Source organism: Heterocephalus glaber, unplaced genomic scaffold (assembly GCF_053883595.1).
Source record: "Heterocephalus glaber isolate CG9 unplaced genomic scaffold, H.glaber_assembly_v1.0 deba00001572, whole genome shotgun sequence".
Taxonomy (NCBI): domain Eukaryota; kingdom Metazoa; phylum Chordata; class Mammalia; order Rodentia; family Bathyergidae; genus Heterocephalus; species Heterocephalus glaber.
The window spans coordinates 13,040,567-13,063,264 of record NW_028258357.1 but is presented as its reverse complement, the minus strand read 5'-3'; the positions used below and the strand labels follow the sequence as shown (position 1 = coordinate 13,063,264).

The 22,698-nt window shown below is 38.3% G+C and overlaps 1 protein-coding gene and 1 pseudogene across 2 annotated transcripts in view; one reads left to right on the top strand and one right to left on the bottom strand.

Moving 5' to 3' along the window:
- The window catches only part of Cep83 (centrosomal protein 83), a 140,644-nt gene that overhangs the window by 7,525 nt on the left and 110,421 nt on the right, over window positions 1–22,698 (top strand). The window lies entirely within an intron of this gene.
- Window positions 16,503–17,501, bottom strand: LOC101714711 (SUMO-activating enzyme subunit 1 pseudogene; annotated as a pseudogene).

Below are 22,698 nucleotides of genomic sequence, written 5' to 3'. Positions count from 1 at the left end.
TTTTTTTCTGTTTATTTAGTAAGTTTTCTGTGCTGAAATTGTGGAGTTTGTTTCCCTAACATTTGTGTGATTGCTGGTGTCTCTGCCGTTCTTGTTATTTATTTGTTGTGTGAGGGACTGAACCGAAGGACCTTATGCATACTTTGCAAGTACTTTACCACCAAGCTGCGCTCCCAGCCCTTATTTCTTGATTGTGAAGCCAGGTTTCTTGTTTCTGTATAGCTCCCTGTTCAAGTATTGGCAAGATGTTGTGTTCACACAGCTTAATCCAATATGTCATCTGTTCTCTGCCGGTGGTGCTGTATAATGGCTAGGGAATGCATTTAAAATACAGGTAATTTTCATGTATATTCTGGCTTTTACTTTCCATGACCTCTTTTGCATCTCCTCTGTGCTTGTGTTCAGGTCTGTTTGTTGTGTGGGTAGCTTGTGCATGCCTAGTCTCTGGTGCACATTCTTGCTTGCAGGTTTTGTTCAACCTGAGGTAGTAAACAGTTTATCAAACTCCTTAAGGCTGTCTTACTTCTTGGTATTCTGTACAATCTCTAGCTCGTCTACCAGTTTATTGCTTGCCCCGAAGAAGCCTGTAATATGAGATTAAAGGAACCACTGACCCTCCCTGTTAGCATGCCATGGAGATCCACTTTAACTGTCAGTGTACCCTGAAACAGTGGTGGTGAAGAGTTGTTTCCAGTCTTTCACTCTTGCTGAGCTCTTTCATGGGCCGAACTACAAGGAGATGGGAATAGTCAAGGTTAAATATACCATACTCATGTTATTTTTATCCAGAGTTGAGTTGTGTTCAGAAATAATTTTCACTTTCTTGTTATCCTTCAGTTGAGTTCCATAGTGGTTAAATGATTGTTTTGGTGGTTGCTTTTATGGAGAGAATTTATTGGCCTTACTCCATCATGCTGGAAGTTGGAAGTCTGTTCTTTGGTATATGTATGAAATTTTTCTCTCTGGAGGATAAAACTTAATCTCTACATGTTTTATATTACTCCTTTGCACAATATTAGACTTTAGTCACTCCAGGTGTATTTTTGAGTTAGATTTCTTGATTTTTTTCAAACATTAATATGAGTTCACATTTTCTTAAGTTTTATGTAAATGTAATGTAACTTTTTATACTTGTCTTTATTCTTGTACTCTGCGTAATTATTTTGACATTCAACTATGCTAGTGCAGTCCTTTTTATTGCTAAGTAGTGGTTAATTGTCTACATGTACCACAATTTATCCATTCACATCTTGATGGACTTGTGTTTGAGTCTTAGAGCTGTTATAAACATTTGTATAAAAGCCTTCATATGGACATATGCTTTTATTTCTCTTGGACAAATACCTATAAATATAATGGCCAGATCATACGGTAAGCAGATAGGACTTGAAGTGTTTTTTTGTTTTGTTTTTTATAAGGAAGGCCAGTTGTTTAAGAAGACCGAATTTTCTTGACATAATTTACTTTAAATTTTTGTAAAAAAGCAGCTGATCTTATATATTTGAGTATATTTGCAAGCTCTTTGGCATAATGGATCTCTGTTTTTGTCTTGATATTAATGCTTCACAATTTTGACTTACATAGCATTTAAAATATTTTTAATGACACATACTAGTTGTACATATTTATGGGGTAGAGTGTGACTAGTACAAGTCCTCCAACTTCATTCTTTTCCAAATTTGTTGTGTTGTGGTACTGGGAATTGAACCAGAGCCTTTGCATTGAGCTATGTCCCTTGCTGTTTTGTTTTGTTCATTTGTTTTTTCATTTTGAGACAGGGTCTAATTAAGTAGTTAAATTGCCCAGGCTGGGCTCAAACTTGCAATTCTCCTGCCTCAGCTTTCCAGTATGTTGGATTAACAAGTTTGTATGGGTGGGTATTTGTAGGATGTGTAGGAATGAGCAAAGACTAAAATCTGGGACACTGTCTAGGGTGCTCTGTTAAAACTATGTAAAATATTTAAGGTTTGGCAGTATAGCATGATGGCTCCAAAAAATGGAAAAGAATGATTAAAATCAACAAATGAAGAAAATCAGCAAGATTAATAATTTGTTACAAATAGGAGTTGGGGATGAATTGTGTACTAAGAAATAAGAGAAAGATAATAATGAAGTTTTTAAAAGACAGCATGTATAAAAAAATATGAAGCTAACTATTATGTATAGGGGAGAAAAAGTAATATTTTTGCCTCATCCATCCAAGGTTTATGGCTGAGTACTTGTAATGAGAAAAGCATACAGATTTGTTTGGCAACAAGTTTTATGCAATATGGGAGCCTTCAGAAATGCAGGCCTAAAGAAACATGGAAACCCATGTATTTTTATACTGTCATATGGAAGTATGACTGGCAGACAAAAGGGTAGAATATCCAATTACAATACTGGGTGGACTTAGCAAGGCCTGTTTCTGTGCAGTGTTGTGATTTGGAAAAAATACCTCTCCAAGACGTTGTATGTTCAGAGGTGGGGCTTTGGAAGGTGGTTAGGTCATGGGTGCTGACTGCTTGGAGGTGTGACCTCGTTGGAGGAGCTGGGTCACGGGGCTGGAGGAGAGAGCTGGAAGGATGTATTCTGTTCTTGGCCCCTTCCCGTCTCTGGTTCTCCTGTTTTCCCTTTCTGACTGCCTTGATGTGAGCAGTTTCCCTTTGCCATGCTCTTCCTCATGCTGTATGTGCCTTGTAGCCAGCCACCCATTAACTGAAACCTCTGAAACCTTGGGCCAAGATAAAAAAATTGTGTATGTTAGACACTTTGTCCCAGCAATGGAAATATGACAAATATGCTCTGAATCTTCTTGGCATCTCACTATTGTCATTCCTTTCCTGGTGATGTGAGAGGGATCCCTTGGGAATGTGGGTCTTAAGATTTACTTCAGAAGAAGGTCAGATAATTCTTTTATCAGTTGAGAATGTTTCAAGGGAGACTTGTAGGAGGAAGTCAGAAAGACCTTGCTTCTACTCTTTTCTTAATTGCCAAGGTACCATATTTTGGTGTGGCATGTCATTGACCCCTGTCATTGAGCTTCCGATGAAGCCAGGACATATGAATAGAGCTAGAGTTATAAGCTTGGAGACAGGTTAGGAACTAGGGTATAAATTTTGTATCATTCAGTTAGAAGTAATAAATGAAGCTATAAGAGAGGCAGTTTGACTTTTTTTTATAGAGATGAAACAATGGGCCAGAAACTTCACATGGTGAGTGTGGGAAAGGGCACAAGAGAACAGGAAGGATCAAAGTTGGGAGGTGAGTGTGATTTTATGATGCTAAGAAAGAAAAATGTTTAAAAAAGATTTTTATCTTATTTAAAAATAATTTAAATAGCTTATTTAAAAATAATATTCAAAAGTGATTACAAAAATTAAATCATTAACTTTTCTTTATGTTTCCTAGTATTTAGCATAGTTTAGTAAACATAGTAAATCCTTCATGAAAAATCACTGTCAATTATTTTCTTAATTATAAGTTTGGTCAAGATTGAAATATTTAGTGTCATATTATCTGTATTAGTTAGCTTTCCTGTTGTTGGACGCAATACCTGGCATCCTCAATTTAAATGAGGAGCGGTTTAATTTAGCTCATGGTTTCAGGGGAATCAGCAGGCTCCAAGGCAGGAACATTATTGGAATGGCAAGGCAGAGCAAAGACTTTCAGACTGTGGTGGTTGGGAAGCAGAGGAGGGGAGAACAGTTTCAGAGAGGAAGGAAGGAGTGAGGGACCAGACAGACTCCAAGGACGTGCTTCCCAGACACACCCATAGGTGTGCTCCACCAACACCCCAGCAGGTCCCAATGCCAATCCAGTTGACACTGCACCCTCTCTGTCACATCCCACCCTTGTCAATAAACATTTCCTTAAACCAGAATTAATATCCAGATAAAGACAATATCATAATTTAAAGACAAAGACAAGTTCGTAGATAAAGACAAGTTCATAATTTTGCCTAAGATGATTCTTCTGTCCTGCATACAACCAGAAATGCAATAATTCCTTCCCCAAAGTCTCAGTAGTTCCAGCATTTTTTCAAAAGTCTAAGTCAGAATCTCTTTCTGAGATGCAAGGCACTTAACTGTGAACCTCTGTTTAAAAAAAAAAAAAAAAGTTCTGTAATTCCAAGGGACAGTGGCACAGGGTAAACATTCCTGTTCCAGTTTTAGTAGATGTGCTGCCAAAGTGAGCGCAACATTCCTTTTCCAAAAGGGAAGCATTGTGGACTAGAAGAGAATTAGATCAAAGCAAGACTGAAACCCAGCAGGACAAACATTAAGTCCTGTAATTCCATATCCATCATCCAGGGCACAGGACTGTGAGATGTGAGTTACAGAGGGTTTAGGTGTCCCCACCCTTGTAGTCTTGCTGGTTGCAGCCTATATGACTTCTCTCTTGAGATAGCTCCATTCATGGCCTGCAGTTTTCTTGGCAAATATTCCACATTCCTGGGGTCTCTATTGTATCTTCAACTTCGTTCCCACAAGCTCATGCACTGGCCTCTCAGGGCCTCCTTGCCTGGCCTCTCAGGCCTTGCATTGAAATCTGAGTGGAAGCATTTTGCATGCTGGTAAAACCAGCATCATGTAGATGATGCCAAGATCTACTGTCAGCAGGAGCATTAGCCAGGCCCCCTTAGGCGATAGCTGCAGTGTCCTTTAAGTGTCTGGATGGAGCATAGTGATAAGAATCCCAGGAAACTAATTGCCTAGGAAGCTCTTCTACAGCAGGAGTCCCAGGGACTGTCTTTTCAAATAAAAGATTAATACTTTTGCACCCTTAAGCCTGCAGTGGGTGGAGTTTTTTTGATATTTGAAATCTCTTCAAGGCATCTTTCTTCTTATCCCTGTATAGAGTACTTGGTTTCTTTGTAGTGGTGCTGATCTTTTCAGCAGCCATACCTTGTTTGGCCCCAATTTAAGTGTAGTTCCTTCTTGACCCAAATTTAAGTTTTTCTAATTTTTTTCCTCTGCCTTTTGCCTTGGATTCTTACTACCAGTCTGACAAAAGCATGCAACAGCACCCATGCCACAGCCTGAATATTGGGCCAGCTTGGAATTTCCTTTGTCAAATTAATTAGGCCACCACCCTTAATCTCAGTTTTCTGCAATCTCAAGACATAGATGAGATGTAGACAGATTTTCTGCCAGTATAACACACATGGCCTCTACCATGCCAATGAAGTCCTCTTTCCCAAGTGAAACCTCTTGAGTCTGGCCTTTATTGCTCAGCATTTATCAGCATTCTGGTCTTCTGAGCTCCTATCAGAATCACCCATCAGCCACTGCTGGTAATATTCTAAGGCTTCTGTAGCTGGCATCCTCTAACTTTTCCAAGTGCCTCCTACAAACCAGTTTCAAAGACTCAAACTACAGGGTCAGGAATAGTAACAGCAACAACTCAGTTTTTTTTTTTTTTGGTACCAGGGATCGAATTAGTTTTCTTTATTAGCTTTCCCATTCCTGTACACAATACCTCATACACACAAGTTAAAGGAGAGATTTAATTTAGCTTATGGTTTTAGGGTATTCAGTACATGGTTAGCAGGCACCAAGACAAGAACATCATGTAGGAAGGGTATAGTAGAGCAAAGATGCTTCGTTCATGGTGGCCAGGAAGCAGAGCAGAGGAATATTGCCAAAGAGGAAAGTGTAAGGGAACAGATACGGATCCAAGGCCACACCTCTGTGACCCACCTAGAAGTGTGCTTTTCTAATCTCCCAGGTAGATTCCAAAACCAATCAAGTTGATGTTCTCCCATCTGTTACCTTATCAATTATTTTCAATTGGCAAGAAAGGAATACAGAATTATTTTCGTAGTTTATAAACCATGTGCCAATATTCTCAGATAAAGGAATCACTGATGTTACAAATTTTTGCTTGGGTTGTAAAAGTGATTTTTTTTTTTTTGCATCATTTAAAAAAGTTATGCTAATTTTAGTTGAAGTGAAAGGGATAGTATAATACTTTATTGTTTATATCATTTATTGTTTGCTTACCTAATTATTGGTTTTATGCCCGTAAGTTTCCAAATGGATTATTGTACATGCACATACCACTACAATACTATTGTTTTGGTCTTTCCTATTTTCTAAACCAGTTTTGATGTACCTCTGCTCTAAAAATGTTTTCCAAAATAATTTGTATAATTTGAAGAGTCTTACCACAAGGTGTCATTGTAACCTATAAAAAGAATTTCCATGTAAACATGTGCAGCCTCAATTATACAATTTTTATATTTCCTTATGTTTAAAAATATTTGGTTTCATATCTGTTTCTTATCTTTTCAGTTATCTCTGGATATATTGTATCTTTTGTTTTAAAGGAAAATCTAAAGTAGCTTATAATTTTGAGTTCTCATCTTTTTGAACAAACATATGCTTTCCACCCACAAATTTCTTACGATTATGTTGCTATAGAGATGATTTGTTTGAAGAAAAGAATGAGGAGGAGCAGCAGGTGGACATTTAAGGAGCAAAATCTTTATTTTGTCTTTGTTCCTCACAGAGTCGGCTTTAGCATTTGCCCCTCTGCTTAGGAAACCCTCATGGAAGAAGGGTGGATATTCTGAGCATCTTACTGCGTTTCTGTTTACGGTTCACTGGGAAGCTTTTGCAAAGTTGCTGTGCTTGGTTTTCATTCTTGTGTAGGGTTAGCCCCTGAAGTGATTGTAGTCTTGGAAACACCTTTCTTTTCACTTTTACTGGATTCCATTTTTGTATTGTGTTTTTTACTATTCTGTTTTCCTGGGTGGCCTTTTAATTAGGGACATTAAAAAGTTTTTGGTTTTTGTGGGGAGAAGGGTATTGGTATCTGTGAGCTCTACTTTCTCCTGCTTCCAGATTCAAGAGTGTTTCCTCTTTACTACCTCCTGCCACTCTCTTCATTCAGGTCTTTATCATTGCTTTCTTGTATGCTTTCTCTCTCTCCTACCCATTCTTCCCCCCAAATCTATTCTCCATGTCTTGGAAAACTGAGTTACTTTTCTGACATACAAATCTAATGTTCCCCTTTAGTGTTCCTCATTGATCCACAAGCTTAAGATCTGTCAGTGGCTCTCCATTACCCAAGAATAAACTACATGGCCTTAAAGACCCTGCCTTACTTCTCTGGGTTCCACCCCAATGATGTTCTTCCTTTCTGTCTCCATACTTTTACATTTGAAGTTTCTTCCCTACATCTCCCTAGTTTTAGCTTAGAGCAGTGGTGGCAAACTTTTTAGAGCTCTCCATGGTACAAACAGCCCACTGCAGCATGCATGCTATAGGTTTGCCACCAATAGCTTAGAGTTATCTTCTTTGTGAAGTCTTCCTTGATAACTTCACTAATAGAATTAGGGCTCCATACTTCCTATAAATATATTACAATGTTTATTATTTTAAACTTTGTGATTTTTTTTTTTATTTTGAAAAGATAACATATGTAAATAGTAGGATATTTCAATAGTCCAGGAATGATTTAATAGCTTCTGATCCTTGTTTAGTCAGCATTGTTGATTAGTTAGCTTTCCAGCATTATGATGAAATACCTAAGATAATTAACTTATAAAGAGGTCTATTTTGCTTTACAGTTTTGGAAGTTCTAGTCCAAGGTGGGGCATACCTTTTGCTTTGGGTCTTTGCTGGGCATGCTGAATGGAATGGTAGAGAGTACTAACTCTCCCCATGGCCATAAAGCAGAAGAGCAAGAAAGGACTGGGGCCCACAATACCTCTTGGGGACAGGCCCTCAATGACACAGGGACTCCCATGAGGCCCTTTTTTTCAAAGGTCCATGGCACCTCCCAATAGTGCTACCAGGGCATCAAACCTTTAACACAGGAACCTTTGGGGAACATTCAATGTCGCCAAATTATAGCAACATATTTATTCCACTGACCACTATGAATAAATTCTTTGAGAAGAAACATTAAAAAAATTTATATGTGTATCTGTATCCCTATACACAGCAAAGTGCGTGGCACTTGGAAAATATCAGTAGTTCTGTGAATATGGGCAAGCTCTTCCTTGCTCAGGAGAAGTCTGCTTGGCTTGGCAAGCTGTATATTTCCTTGTATCCCTCAGAGACCTCTTGTTATTGGTAGACCCCTTGGTAAATAATGGTGTAGTAGTCACTCAATAAATGCTGGTTGTTTAATTGCTTTTAAAGAAAGATAAAAGGTTTTTAAACTAACCTGTGTGTCTTGGGGATGACTTATATTTTTCATTTCTGGCTGTCTTTTTGACATTCTAAAAGATGAAAAAGGATGTTTATATCAGCTGCAGTAAAAAATATCAATTTTTTTCTTATAATGTTTTCAGAATAAGGCATATGCCTCATGGAAATAAAATTAAATCAGATTTTATTTTAAAAACAAATAATTTTCCAGATGTGAGATTCCTTTTCTGAAGTACAAATCTCATCTCACCGTTTACTGTTCCTCATCAATCCACAAGCTTAAAAATCTGTCAGCGGTTCTCCAGTAACCGAGAATAAACTACATGTCTTTCAAGACCCTGCCTTACCTCTCCAAGTATTAGTAGACAGTCTTGAGTACATTAGGAGCTGTATGCAGTCTTTTCTATTTAGGGAGAAAGATGGGACTGTGAGCAAACAGACTCTGCATCTCACGCAGAGGTACTTAGTGCTCCTGAATCCCCATGTTGTATGTCATAGAGCCTGTACTAAGAAACATTACAATGAATCTGAAATACGATTTGGGCAAAAGTTGTCTTTTCATAATTTATTACAACTAAGCATTTGAGGTTGACTGGTTAGTGTATCCTCTTTTCCAGAATTCTTTTATGAGAATTAAGCTGTGCAGAGGCAAACAGTAAGATTATAAGAATAGAATAACATTTTAATTCTTAGTGCTTGCTGGTTGATTGCTAACCACTCTAATACATGTCTTCCTCCCTCCCCCCTTTTTTGTAAATCACAGTTATGAGGCCTGGCACCTTACCAGGGCTTTGAAGGGTCTGCTCCCAGCTGCACTTCAGGTTCTGGCAGGGTGACAAGATGTGACATACTTTTGCACACAAGACATCCTGGTATGGCCATCCGAAAGCCTATTGAATGACTAGTGTAGAATTCTCTGGATTTTGAAGAAACTCATTTTCAGTGTTTTGTTTATTAATGAAGTAAATGCCTGATGTAGGTTATCTGTAGACTTTTAATGTTGTTTTTAAAAACAACATTCACTTGGGGGGCATGTAGTATTTAAAGCATTGTTTTGAAATGTTCAAAAGCATAGCATGTGCTTTTTAATGAAATGTGTTTTGGAAGCTTTCCATGAGCATCAGCAGCTGTGCTTTTTGAATATTTTGAATTACCATACTTTTGGGCAGACATTGTACCACTTACTGCTTAAGAAATTCAATGATGTACAGAAGAAAATGTCTTATTTAGGTCTGTAGTGCTGGAACGAGTCAAAAGAAGAGGTAGGAAGGACATGTAGTTGTGATTATGTGATTGTAATAGTTGGAAAGAAAGGAAGAGGAAGAATTTGGATAAGGGGTTGCGCTAGTCTTTTTTAAACTGCCTTTTGGAGACTAGCCCAATAAGTGTTCACTGATTAAGAGGCTAAGATAATATTCACCATTTTTTTTATTATGGTTTGAATTGTGGACTTAAAAAAAATTGTATTGTGAGTTTATTTATATGATAAATTATGCAATAGAAATTGTATATTTCTTGTATATTTTGAGTGTCTAATACATGCTTAGGTGTCCTGTGGGTAACTGGTGTCTGTGTATTGACTTTGAAATTAGAAAAGCTTATGTTAGCAGTTTAAAATTTTGGTACAAATTTTGAGTTTGGGTAAAATTCATTATTTTTCAATAGAAGAAACCACTGTATTAGTGATCTGTGGCTGCTATAACAAATTATCATTTTCAGAGTAATAAAATCCCCAAAATATTTTCCTGCAGTTTTAGAGACTATAAGTCTGAAATTAAGTTGTTGGCAGGGCCATATTCCCTCCAAAGGCTCTAGGGGAGAATTCTTCACGTGTGTCCTCTAGTTCTTTGTGGCTCTAGGCATTTCTTAGTGAATGGCTATGTCTTCCATTCCTGCTGCCTCCTCTTCTCTAGTCTCAAGACTCCCTCTTTTCCTCCTTAGAAGAATACATAGGACCCACCCTTACTCTACTTAGGACCTACTCCTATAATCGAGGATAAGATCCTCCTCTCAGGCTCCTTCATCACATCTTTTACTGTTTAAGATAATATCCATAGCAGCCAGAGATTAGGAAGTAACATAGCTTTGGGGGACTTACCTTTAGCCCACACACTCCTGAAGCTTGTTTCTCAATATGGATGAAAAAATAAATTTAAGGCTAAAAGCATTAGATTGAAGAGTATCTTATAAATCTCCTGGTATCCTGCTCACATTTCAGTTGGGTATATTGCCAAGGAGAGGAATTACTGAGTCATTTCTTTAATTTTTTAGGTAATGCTAATCCTCCCCCCCCACCAAATAGATGTACTAATATGTGACCTGTTGCATCTTTGCAAACTTTGTCCATCTTTTTGTTTTTCTCATTGTGATTTTAATTTTATAAAGAATTTCTACACATTAGTAAGAAAACAAGTCAATAGAAAAAGTTGAGCAAAAGACTCAAATAGACATTTCACAAAAGAAGATATCTAAGTGGCCAGTAATAAACAAAGAAAAGGTGCTTAACCATTATTTATCAGGGAATTACCTTTTAGCCTTTTGAATATACTTTTTTTCCAATTCCCTGAATTATTGAAGATATTGTCCCATGTTTTAGCAGCATTTTTTTTTCTTTTTATGTTTAGATATTCAGTCCAACTATAATTTATAATGTAAAGGTGTGAGTTTCTTTTTTTCCACAAGATAATGTGGTATTCCAACACTGCTTTTTGAAGACACATTTTCCCTACTGTTTAGCAAAAACTACTTTCATTTTAAATTATGTGTCTTGAGTGAGCAAATCTCTTTCTGGACTATATTTTGTTCTATTGATATCTTTTGTCTATAATTAAGTCAAAGACATACCATATCATCTTACAGTAGATTTATAAGTCTTGATATGCAGTAGATAAAAATCTTCCCATATTGTTTCTAAAAATAATTTCCATTGCTATTGGCTTTGGCCTTTTGCAGTTCTATGTACAGCTTTGAGTCAACATTTATTGTTACACATATCTACATGTGTCCCTCCCCTTTAGATCCTGATTTATATTGGATCATCTTTAGATCAATTTGGAGAAATTTATAGCTTTACAATGTTTTACAGTCTATACACTTAGCTCTTTCATAATTTCTCTCAATAGTAAGCCATAATTTTTCCATAAAATATCTTGCACATCTTTTTGCCTAGATATTTGATCTTTTTGAGGTTATCTTTCATAGTCTTTAAAATATTTTGTTTCTGATACATACAATGAAATTGATTTGTGTAATCTGTCTTGCTAACTTGCTTTTTCTAATAAATTTCTCTGGATTGTTTTAGATTTTCTACATACACAATATCTGTAGTTTTTTTTTCCTTTTTAAAATTTTTCTACCTTTTATTACTTTATAACTTCAGTACAGTGTTGAGTAAAAGTGACTGTAATGACTTTCTTGTCCTGATCACCTTCTCAAAGGGAAGAGATTTTGAGATTTTAAAATCAAGCATGGTGTTTACTGTACTCTTTTGTGTACATCATTTATTAGATTCATGTGCCTTTAAGTTACTAATTTGTTAGATTTCAGAGACCTAACAGTTGCTTTTGCTAAAAAGCACCGACTCTTGGCCCTACATATGCCTAATGGGTAGCTAAAAGCAGGATACAGTTTAACATCTTTGCTTTTATTTTATATATGTCTCCTTTATTACCTTAAAATTTTAGGTCAGATTCCTACTCAGCTCTGCATATAGTAGGTATATTAATCACTTACAGAGTACCTGCATAAAGACTGGTTTCTTGGCCCTAAATTTACCTAGCTTATCTCATGCTTATTCAAGACTGAGGACACTAAAATAAGAATAATTAGGATATCCTCAAGATTTGCAGGGGCATTAAACTGCCACCTTTTATAACCTTCTATTCCGTACCCCTGAAGTGTCACTTAGAACTCTGTGGTCATTGCCTTAAACCAGCAGACATCTTGGATTGCAGCAGACCCTCTGTAGACAGATCACCTCATGATGAGGTCCGTCCCCCCCCAGCAGGATCAGTCATCTCATGTGAACCGGATTGCCCACTCCTATGGTTTATGTATAGATATCCCTGCAAAGCCTCATAGTAAAGATTTTTTTTCGGGGGGGGGTACTGGGATTTGAACTCGAGACCTTGTGTTTGAGAGGCAGGCAGCAGAACCACTGAGCTAAATCCCTGGCCCCATAGTAAAGAATTTTGAAGGGTAATTGGATTATGAGGGTTTGTAGGTGATTTCGTGTTAGGAGATGGGGTCTGGTTGAAAGAAGTGGGTCAATGGGGTCGTGACTTGGAAAAGTCTTTCTTCCAGGCTCCTCTGTCCATCCCCTCTGCTTTCTGGCCTCAGTAATGAGAGGAGCTCTCCTCTACCATGCCCCTCTGCCATGATGTTCTGCCTTGGAGCCAACCGAATGTGGATTGAAATGTGAGCCAAAATAAATCTCTCTTCCTTTATATTACAGGCATTGGGTATTTTGTCCCAGTGCTGAGAAAAATGACGAAGACACCCTCTCACATGATGAGGACGTCTCTGGAGCCACTTTGCAGACTGGAACTCAGACAATGATCAGCCAGACCCTTGCCCGCCCACCCCAGCAGCCCAGAGAAAACTTGCCCGTTCCTTTGTCAATGGACCAGTCTGATAATCTCCAGTGTGTGCCCCTTCAGCTTTTCTGGGCCTGAAGTCCCTTTCCCGTTTTTTTCTGTCTTCTTAATTAAAGCTTTGCCTGCATTCTCTCTCATTTTTGCCTGGTTTTTAATTTCTGTTGTCAGTGAGTCAGATGACCTCACATCCAGTACCAGATTCATTTCTCTCTCTCTTTTTGACATGAAGCCTATGTAAAATTAATCATTTTGCAGTCAGTAATTCAGTGGCATTTATTATATTTACAATGCTGTGTACATTATCACCTTTATCTAGTTCCAAAATACTTTTATCACTCAAAGCATATTAAGCAGTCAGTGTGTCCACTTATCCTTCCACCAAACCCCTGTTAAGCCACCAATCTGCTGACTCTTATGTATTTACCTATTTTGGGTGTTTCACATAACTGGAATCATACCCTGATAACAGCAATGGTATTTGATTGTAGTCCTAAAAGTCTCTGAGCAGCAGTTGCTATTTTTTGTCTGTTATTCCACTGGGATAATTTCTGTAATCTGTTTCCCTCCTTTTCCTTCCCCTTCCCTCATCTTTCTTTCTCCTTCTCCCCTCCCTTCTCCTTCTGTCTCCTCCCCTCCCCCCCCCTCCCCTCTCCTTTCCTCTTTTCTTTTTCTTAAATGAGGTTTTTGTTTGTTGCCTAATCTGACATTGAACCCCTGGGCTCAAGTGATCCTCCTGGCTCATCCTCCTGAGAAGCTGGGACTATTGATACATGCCACCATGGCTGGCTTCTTGCCTTTTCTTTTTCCTATTTCTGCTATTGAGCTCATCTACTCAAGTCAGTCAATATACGTTTTAGTTCTAAAGTCTTCTGGTGTTTATTAATTAAGATTTGTATTTCTTGGGCTGGGGATTTAGCTCAGTGGTTTCGCTGCCTGCTGCGCAAGCGCAAGGACCCGAGTTCGGTCTCCGGTACCAAAAAAAAAAAAAAGATTTGTATTTCTTTGCTGTTACTTTCTCTCACTTTTTAACCACTTAACAGTTTACCCAAAGCATTACTTGGGCAGCGTGTTTTTTTAGGTACAGACTATCCTGAGCATTGCTCAGGCAGGTGTCATTTCAACCAGTCAATTCTTGTTTTGAATAAATTTGATAAAATTGTCATTTTTATATTTCCTGTTGTATTATCTTATAAAAATTAACAAAAATATGCAACTTTTGGTCATCTTGTATTTAAATAATGGGACTGCTAAGTGGTTAAAATCTTGTTTGTAATTGCTTGGTGAAACTTTTTTAAAAAAATCAGGACTCCTTTAAAGTCTTTCTCAGATAACCATAACATCTCTGTTATCAGTGTTGGCATGTATTGTCTCTTATCATTGGGTTTAAAAATCTGTATTCATGATATGACTTGATGTTTTCTGTTGAAACTGGGTCTTTGGGTCCTGTGTTAAGACTGTTGATGCTACTTAAATGTTCTTTTAGTTGGCTTTTTCTGACTCTACTCTGGCAGGGAAAAAGGATTCCCCAACTGGCCTTCAGTGACACCAGAGTTGGGAGGGTTCCTCATTATTTCCAAGTAACTTGAAGTCTGGCTTTCCATGTGCTCTCCACTGATGGCTGAGGAGGGTGCTGTGTTATCCCTGGGGCAATGGTACCTGTCTTAATTCTCTCCTAGGCCTTCTGTGACAGTTCATTCATAGGGTGAGGTACGTGGTTTTCCTTACTTTCAGTGGGAATGTAAGTTGAGGTTTCCCCTATGTGTTTTTCAAGGACCTTGCAGGAGCATGGGACTTCATTACTGCGCAGAGAACATGAAAGCTCTGGGAACAGTTTGTACTCAGCCTTTTTGTATACCTTCCCTGCAAGTTGTTGGCATACTTTGTTACGGCCTGGTCAGAGTGGAAGCCTGATCTCTTTCCTAGGTCTTTGCTTGTGTGGATGAGGTAGTGATGGAGTAGATTGTAATTGTCTAAAAGTTTTCTGTCTTCCTAGGTTTTCCCTTTCTTGTTCCTTTGGGTGGAGGGCAGGCTGTGAAGGATCCATTGGTGTTTGCTGGTTGCCAGCTTCTTTGGCTTTGAGTCTGAGATATACGGAGGAGAGAGCCTGGGGAGCTTAGCACTGTGAGTGTTCTGACATCTCGAGGTCGTTAGCTGCTCTGTCTTCTAGTCTTCATTTGCCAGCATCATATTGTGTTTGTTACATATGTAATGCCCAGGACATTTAATTGTATTAGTGAACGTAATAGGGAGAAGGAATACAAGTATTCTGACTTCCTGGAAGCAGAAGTCTTTGTCCAATAAGTTTTAATATGTAATATCAGTTTTCATTTAGTTCTAGTTTCTAATTCTATTGGGACCTTTTTTTTTGATTCATGCTATTTAGAAATCTATTTTTTTGCTTTCTAAGGACATGTGGCTTTTCCACTTACCTCTTTGTGTTGACTTTAGTTGCATTGTGGTAAGAGAACATATACTGTATAATTTTGATCTTTTTAACAATTTTTTTTGAGATTGTCTTCTAAAAATTACATATTTATAAATGTTATATGCATGCTTGAAAGGGATGTGTAGCCTGTGGTTATTGGGTAGTTTTCTATATGGTAGGTCAGGATGGTTTAAATTGTCTGTTTTCTAACTGTTTTTTTTTAATCTGATTATTCTATTAGTTATCAGTAACGGTTAAATTCTCCCCTTATTGTTGTGAATTTATCTTTTTTCCTTGTTCTTAGAATGTTTGTCTTAGATATTTAATGGCTATAGTAAGTATAAGTTCAAAACTGTCATACTTTTCTGGTGCATTTAGCCTTTACTTTATGAATGTCCCTCATCACCTCTAATAGTGTTTGTTTGACTGAAGATCTCTTTTATCTGACATTAATACAGATCTACCATCTACCTTTGGATTAATGCTTGCAATATCTTCCTTTTTCTTTCACCCTTTCCTTACTCTTTATGTTTTAAGTATAAAGAGCTCTTGTAAAAAAACATAGTTTTTTCTTTTGTCTTTTTTTTTTTAAAGCAAATAACTTTATTATCATTCCTTATTAAAGAACCATGTAGGAAATATGCAAAACACCAACAGCTGCCATTCAGGGGGTGAATGAAGGACCTCGAAGTGCAGAGCTGCCTGGTTTCTAGGGGGGATCTCTGCAGTGGGACCCAGGAATCTGCTTTTCTAAAACAGGCTCTCCCGCTAATATTCCACTGGCCACAGAACTTGGTAATGTTTTCCCCTTCCGAAATCCAGGCTGGAACGCGACTAATCCTAAACTCAAACTCAAGAGCTGCACCCGATCCCACCTGTTGTTTTCCAGGATGTCAAATTCTGGAGGAAGGACATTCTGGCTGTCATGTTTTCCCGGCTAAGGGCACCTGTCTAAGCGTGGACCAGTGGTTCCACCACAGTGTCACCCAGCTCAGGCCGTGCTCCCCACCTGATGTCACACTCATCTCTCTGTGACACCAGGTGGGGAGTAAGTCCAAGAAGGTGACAAGAGGCTCCTAAGCAAGGAGGTGTGCTGGCTGCTGGCGGAGTCTCCACCAGTCCCCTAGGAGCCAGTGATGTCCATGGCGCCAGGACAGAGATGTCATAAGGGAGCGAGCAGGAGACCACACTCGGGGGAGCTGGCGGGCCTGGGGCGCGTGGGTCCCAGACAGTGCTGGAATGAAGGCACAGTTGCAGGAGACAGAACTGGCACCAGACACCACCTCCTCACGCATGGTGGCTCTGTGCTGGGCTGATGCCTCACTCCACCCTGTCAGGAGACGCCTAGCTGGGGACAGGAGGGGGAGGACAGGTGGGCATGCTGCGGGCAGCATCTTGGGGAGTGCCAGGTCCCTGCTCACTTGGGGCCCAGGCACTCCACGACTCCGTTCCCCTTCATGCCATCAAAGAAGTTGTTGTGAGGAGGGTCGCGCTCTGACAGGGCCTTAACAATTTCCTGTGCTAAGATCCCTCCAACCACTCCACACACTGGGGCCATCTCAGAGAAGCAGTACCTGACAAAGTCGTTGGGAAGCAGGTCAGGACTCACACCCAGAGAGTCAATGACATCATTCCGAATGTGAAGCAGCAACTCAGAATCTTCCTTATAGGTATCAGAATTAGGATCTCTTCCTTTATCTGTGCGGAATTTCAGAAGCACTTGCAGGAGAAAGTAATCGGAGGTTGTGTGCTTCAGGGTGGCCTTTGCTTTCTCACTGCTCCAGTTCACCTCCAGCGCCTCCTTGTCAGGGCAGAAAACCACCTTCTTTTTGACCATTGTAGTCTCAGAGGAATCAAGGTTTGCTCTGTTGGTGTCAGGTCCATCTTCTACTCCTTGACTAACTTTGGCAACTTTGGTTTTCTCCTCTACAAACTCATGCTCTCCAAGATTGGCAAATGTGTATCCATGGTAGCCAAAAACATCTCCTGTGAAGAATTTGATGCTGTTTTTGTGACAGATCTGGTCAACATTAACTATGACATCCTTGGAACAGCATGTTAGACACACCGCATCAAATTGAGTGAAAAACGACTCAGGTTTCTTCAATACTCTCAGTGTCCACTTTCACATCCACCATGGGGTTGAGATTCTGGGCTCTTTCCAAAGAGGCTTCAGCTCTATTTCGACCGGTGGACCCAGTATGAATGAGGAACTGAGCTCCAGGATCATCGTTTCCGAGCGTCCAATCCCCACAGACGAATCTGCGGATCATACTGTCCCGCCTCTTCCTCGCTAATGCCGCCACCGACCTCCTCCTCCACCATGGCGCGGGCTCTAGCGGCCGCCGCTCTCAAGTCCCAAACCAACAGCCTCTCTTTTGTCTTATGTTTAAGATATTTAATTATACATTAATGCAATTACTGATATTTGTTTAAATATTATATATTACTGTGTCTATTGTTTTAAGTTCGTTCGTTCTTTTTCTTTCTTTCTTTCTTTCTTTCTTTCTTTCTTTCTTTTTCTTCAGATAGCATATTACTGTGTAGTTTAGACTGGCCTTGAACTCATTGTGTAGCCCAGGATGGCTTTGAGCTCACAGTGATCCCCCTGCCTCAGCCTCCCGAGTGCTCAGATCACAGGTGTATACCACTATGCCTGGCTTTGATTTTTTTTTTTTTTTTTACTATTTCCATAGCTTTATTTTTTCCAGGATGTCATATTGTTGGAAGCATTCTGTAGTCTTTTCAGACTGGGTTCCTTTATTTAGTTATATGCATTTAAATTTCTTCTGTGTCTTTTCCTGGCTCAATAGCTTATTCCGTTTTAGTGCTTAGTATTCCACTTTATGGATGTACCACAGCATATCCATTTACCGCTGGAATGATACTTTGATTGTTTCCAACCTTTGGCAATTAGGAATAAACATGCTGTGAACATGTATATGCAGGTTTCTGTGTGGATGCAAGTTTTCAACTTACTTGGTTAAATACCAAGGAGTGTGATTGCTAGATCTTGTAGTAAGAGTATGTTTAATTCTGTAAGAAACTGCCAAACTACCTTTCACAGTGGCTGTTAGGTATTCTTCACTAGGACAAAACATCTGACACACAACTTGAAGGAAGAAAGGCTTATTTTGGCTGAAGATTTTGGAGCTGGCTCCAAGGCAGAAATGATGTGGTGGAGGAAAAAGCTGCTTACCTGATGGCAGTCAGGAAACAAAGAGCAAGGAAGAGTCAGAGAGCGAGGAGAGGGGCCAGGCATAGCATGTACCTGTCCAGGTTGCGGCCCCATGACCAGTTCCCTCCAAGAAGTCCCCACCTCCCTATCACACATTCTGCTATGTACGCATCAATAGATTAATCCTTTGTTGAGGTTAGTGCCCCTGTGATCTAATCACTTTTCAAAAGCCCCACCTCTGCACACATGAGCCTTTTGGGAGACAGTATCTATAAACTCTAACAGAGGGGAGGTGCTGCAAATGGTGGGAAAGGACCCAGATGGTTTCACGAAGGGACCCCTAGGATAGAGTGGTCTGGACAGAATCACCAGAAGGCTGCCAACAGGAAGCATTAGGACAAAGGGTTAATAAATTGCCTCATTTGTTACCAAAAAAGTCAGCTATTGATCTGCTTATAGGATCATCCCTTTTTAAGCCTTTTGATGTGGGTTACATCGATTGATTTTCAGATGTTAAAACAGTCTTACATGACTAGAATAAATTCCGCTTGTTCTTGATGAGTAATTCTTATACATCATTAAATTTGACTTGCTAGTTGTTTTTTTTTTTGGTACCGGGGATCGAACTTGGGACCTTGTGCTTGCAAGGCAGGCGGCAGCACCACTGAGCTAAATCCCCGACCCAACTTGCTAGTATTTTGTTGAGAATTTGTACATCTATTGATATCCTCCCCCCAGCTCCTTAAAAATGTGGATAACATTCTTAGCTTGAGGCCATACCAAAACACACAAAAAATGGCTGCATGGCAAATTTGGCTTATTGGCTGTAATTTGTAAACCTCTTTCCTAGGATTTATATTATGCAGCCCTGACTTAACAGAGTGTATTATTAATTGATACTTTTAGCTTCTTCCCAGACAATGCAGTCGCTCTACAACACTTGCAATTGTATTTCTACTGACTTATATACCATTTATGTAATGTATTTTAAGTTTATATATGTTTAAATCCACAGGATATTTTACACAGTCAGTATTTAATTAAAATTATGCACATATTTATAATTTTCATTTATTTTTCCTTTATTTCTTTGTGTTTGCAAATCTCTTTTACAACTTTAGTGTACACCCTCTGGGATGAATTAGTTCTTGTTTGTCTGAAAATGTCTGTATTTTATTATCATTTTTGTTTTTATTTTTTGGTGGTACTGGGGATATTACCCCAGGGTTTCACACATACTAGGCAACCCTCTATCCAGTCATTTTTATTTTAAATTTTGAGACAGACTCTTACTAAATTGCCCTTGGAATCTTCCTGCCTCAGCCTTCCAAGTATCTAAGATTACAGGCATGCACCACCACACATGGCTTTTACCATCATTCTTGAAAGACCCTGTTCTCTTGTATCTAGAATTCTAGATTGGCAGTTATAGTATTTTCTTTCATCACTTTGAAGATAATATTAAATTGTATTCCAGCTTTCATTGTTGATGTTCCTTTTTGTATTTATTTGCAGATACGTTGGCCTTTTTCTGGTTGATTTAAAATTTTTCTTTGTTTTTGGTTTTAGCTGTTTTAATGTGATGTGTCTAGGTATGGATTTTTTTTGTTTAGAGGACTCTTTGCATCTGAAATTTGATGTCTTTCATCAGTTTGGAGAAGTTGTCACCTTTTGCAGATGTCATGCCTGCTATATTTTCTCCATGCCATTTGGGACTTTAGTTACATTCTATTAGACTGACATTTTTTATTTCATTCTCTGTGTTACTTTCCTTCCATTCTTTTTTCCACCCTTATTTCTTTTAAAACTTTGTCTTGAATATATTCTTTAAATCTACCTTTCCTTCTTAACCTGTCTGTTCTCAGCCTGCCACATCTCTCGTTGAACTCTTAATTTTGATTATCATATTTTTTGTTTTAAAGTTTCTATTGAAATTCCATTGAGTTTTTTAATGGTTTCTAATTCTATGACAAAATTTTCAACCTTTTTCTTCTAAAATTAATTAAGTTTATTGGTACATTTTAGGTATACATAATGATTACATTCATCATAGGGAATTTGAACCTGTACATGATATATCTTGGTTCTTATTTTTTCCCATTGCCCTTCTTTCCCTTCAATCCCTCCACCCCTCCTTATTTACAAAAGCTTTGTTTCCATTTCTTCCTTCTTTTCTCATTTTTTTCTTTCCCTTTCCTTTCCCCCACCCCCCTCTCTGGTTCCCCTTCCCCTTCAAACATTTTCTTCCTATTTCACAATATCTATTATATATTTTGGTCCTCATTTACACTTTCAGTTTCTCACACCAGAGAAACAATGTAGTATTTACACATGTGTGTCCTATTTATTTCACTTAAGAGTATGGTCTCAATGTGCATCCATTTAGCTATAAATGTTTCAAGTTTATCTTTCTTTATGGCTGAGTAGTACTCCATTTTATTTTAAAAACACATGTTTATTCATTCATCAATTGATGGGCATTTGGGCTGTTTCCAAGATTTAGCTATTACAGACTGTGCCACTATAAACATGAGTGCACATATATTGCTGTGCTATGATGCTTTTAATTCTTTTTTTTTTCTTTTTGATATCAAACTCGGGACCTTGTGCTTGCGAGGCAGGTGCTGGAATCACTGAGCTAAATCCCTGGCCCTGATGCTTTTAATTCTTTGGGGAAGATACCAAGAAGGGGAGTAGCTGAGTCAAATGGAATCACTAGTTTTAGTTTTTTGAGGACTCTCCACACTGATTTTCACAGTGGTTGCACCAGTCCGCACTGTAATCAACGGTGGAGAAGGGTTCCTTTTTCCCCACTGCCTCTCCAGCATTAGTTATTGGTTGATTTCTTGATAGCAGCCATTCTTTCTGGAGTGAGATGGAATCTCACTGTTGTTTTCATTTGCCTGTCATGAATGACCAGTGATATTGAACATTTTTCATATATTTATTTGCTGTTTCTACTTCATCTGAGAAATGTCTGTAAGATGCCCATTTTTGGATTGGGTCTTTATACTTTGGGAGTCTGATTTTTTTTGAGTTCTTTATATATTCTCTCTATATAATATATATTATATATATATTCCATATATGTATATAATATATATATATTCCTTTGTCTGAGGAACAGCAGGTAAAAATTTTTTCCCACATTGTAGATTATCTCTTCACTCTGTTGGTGGTTTCTCTTGCTATGCAAACACTTTTTAATAAGATGAGATCCCAATTTCTCAAACTTAAAAAAATACTTAGAATCTCTGATAGCTCTAATACTGAGACCCCTTGTACTGTATATCTGTGTATTATCTGTTGTTGTTTTTTGTGACTTTAGATTATGTTGCTTTATCTCCTTACAGATCTGATTATTTTATTATAGATTATACATCTGATTATTTTATTATGCATTTATTCACAGTATTTTTTCAGTGCTGGGGATTCAACTTAGTGCCTTTCACATGCCACACAAGTGTTCTACCACTGAGCTACACCCCTCCACCCATTACAAAATTGTTTTTAAAAGTAATTTAAGGTCTTGTCTATCTTCTGAATTGCCATTACTCCTCAGGGGCAGTCCTTAAAGTCTCTACCCCAAATGAAGATTGTTTATTAGGGCTTCCCTACACCTTGCTGGTATAATCTGTCTTTGAATTTGAAGGCTGCCAAAGGCACTCAGTGTCCCTGTCACCTGCTCTGGATCTGGCAGGTCCTTCTAGGGAAAGGTGGTCACAAATACTAATCTCATCTTTCTGTATCTCCATTCTTGCCTCCATCTCAGTAGACATTTACTTTCAGTTTTTCTGTGCCTTCAAGCAGATGTTTAAAGCATGTATGTAGCTTTTGATGTCTTCACATGATATTGGATCCAAATTACCCAATCCTTCATTGGTAGAAGATTATCTCCAGATTTCTTGGTATAGTATTTAATAACTGAGTTAAGGTTTCCTGTTTTCAGCTATAAACCTCCTTATAATTAGTGTAAAAAATAGTTCTTTCTTTGTAACCCTGATACAGAATGGTAAAACTACTTTTGAAGGCCAAAGAATTATGAGCCCTTTTAAAAAGATATCTATAATACTAGATATCTAATGGGAGGACTACTATATTTCAAGATTATCATTGATTAATTGAAGAATACTGAAACTAGACAACTGAATATGTTATATGTTGTATATTGTGCATGATAAGACTTGCACAAGTAAAGAAATGGTTTTCTGAGATTTTATGTATCTATAGAGGAGGGAGTTCTATAAAAGGGCTAGAAAAGGTATTGGCAAATAGAACCTATGGGCTCATAACTTTGAGGAAGTTCTTTCCAATACCTAATCCAATATTTAAGCCTAATTTTATTCATGTTCAGTCATC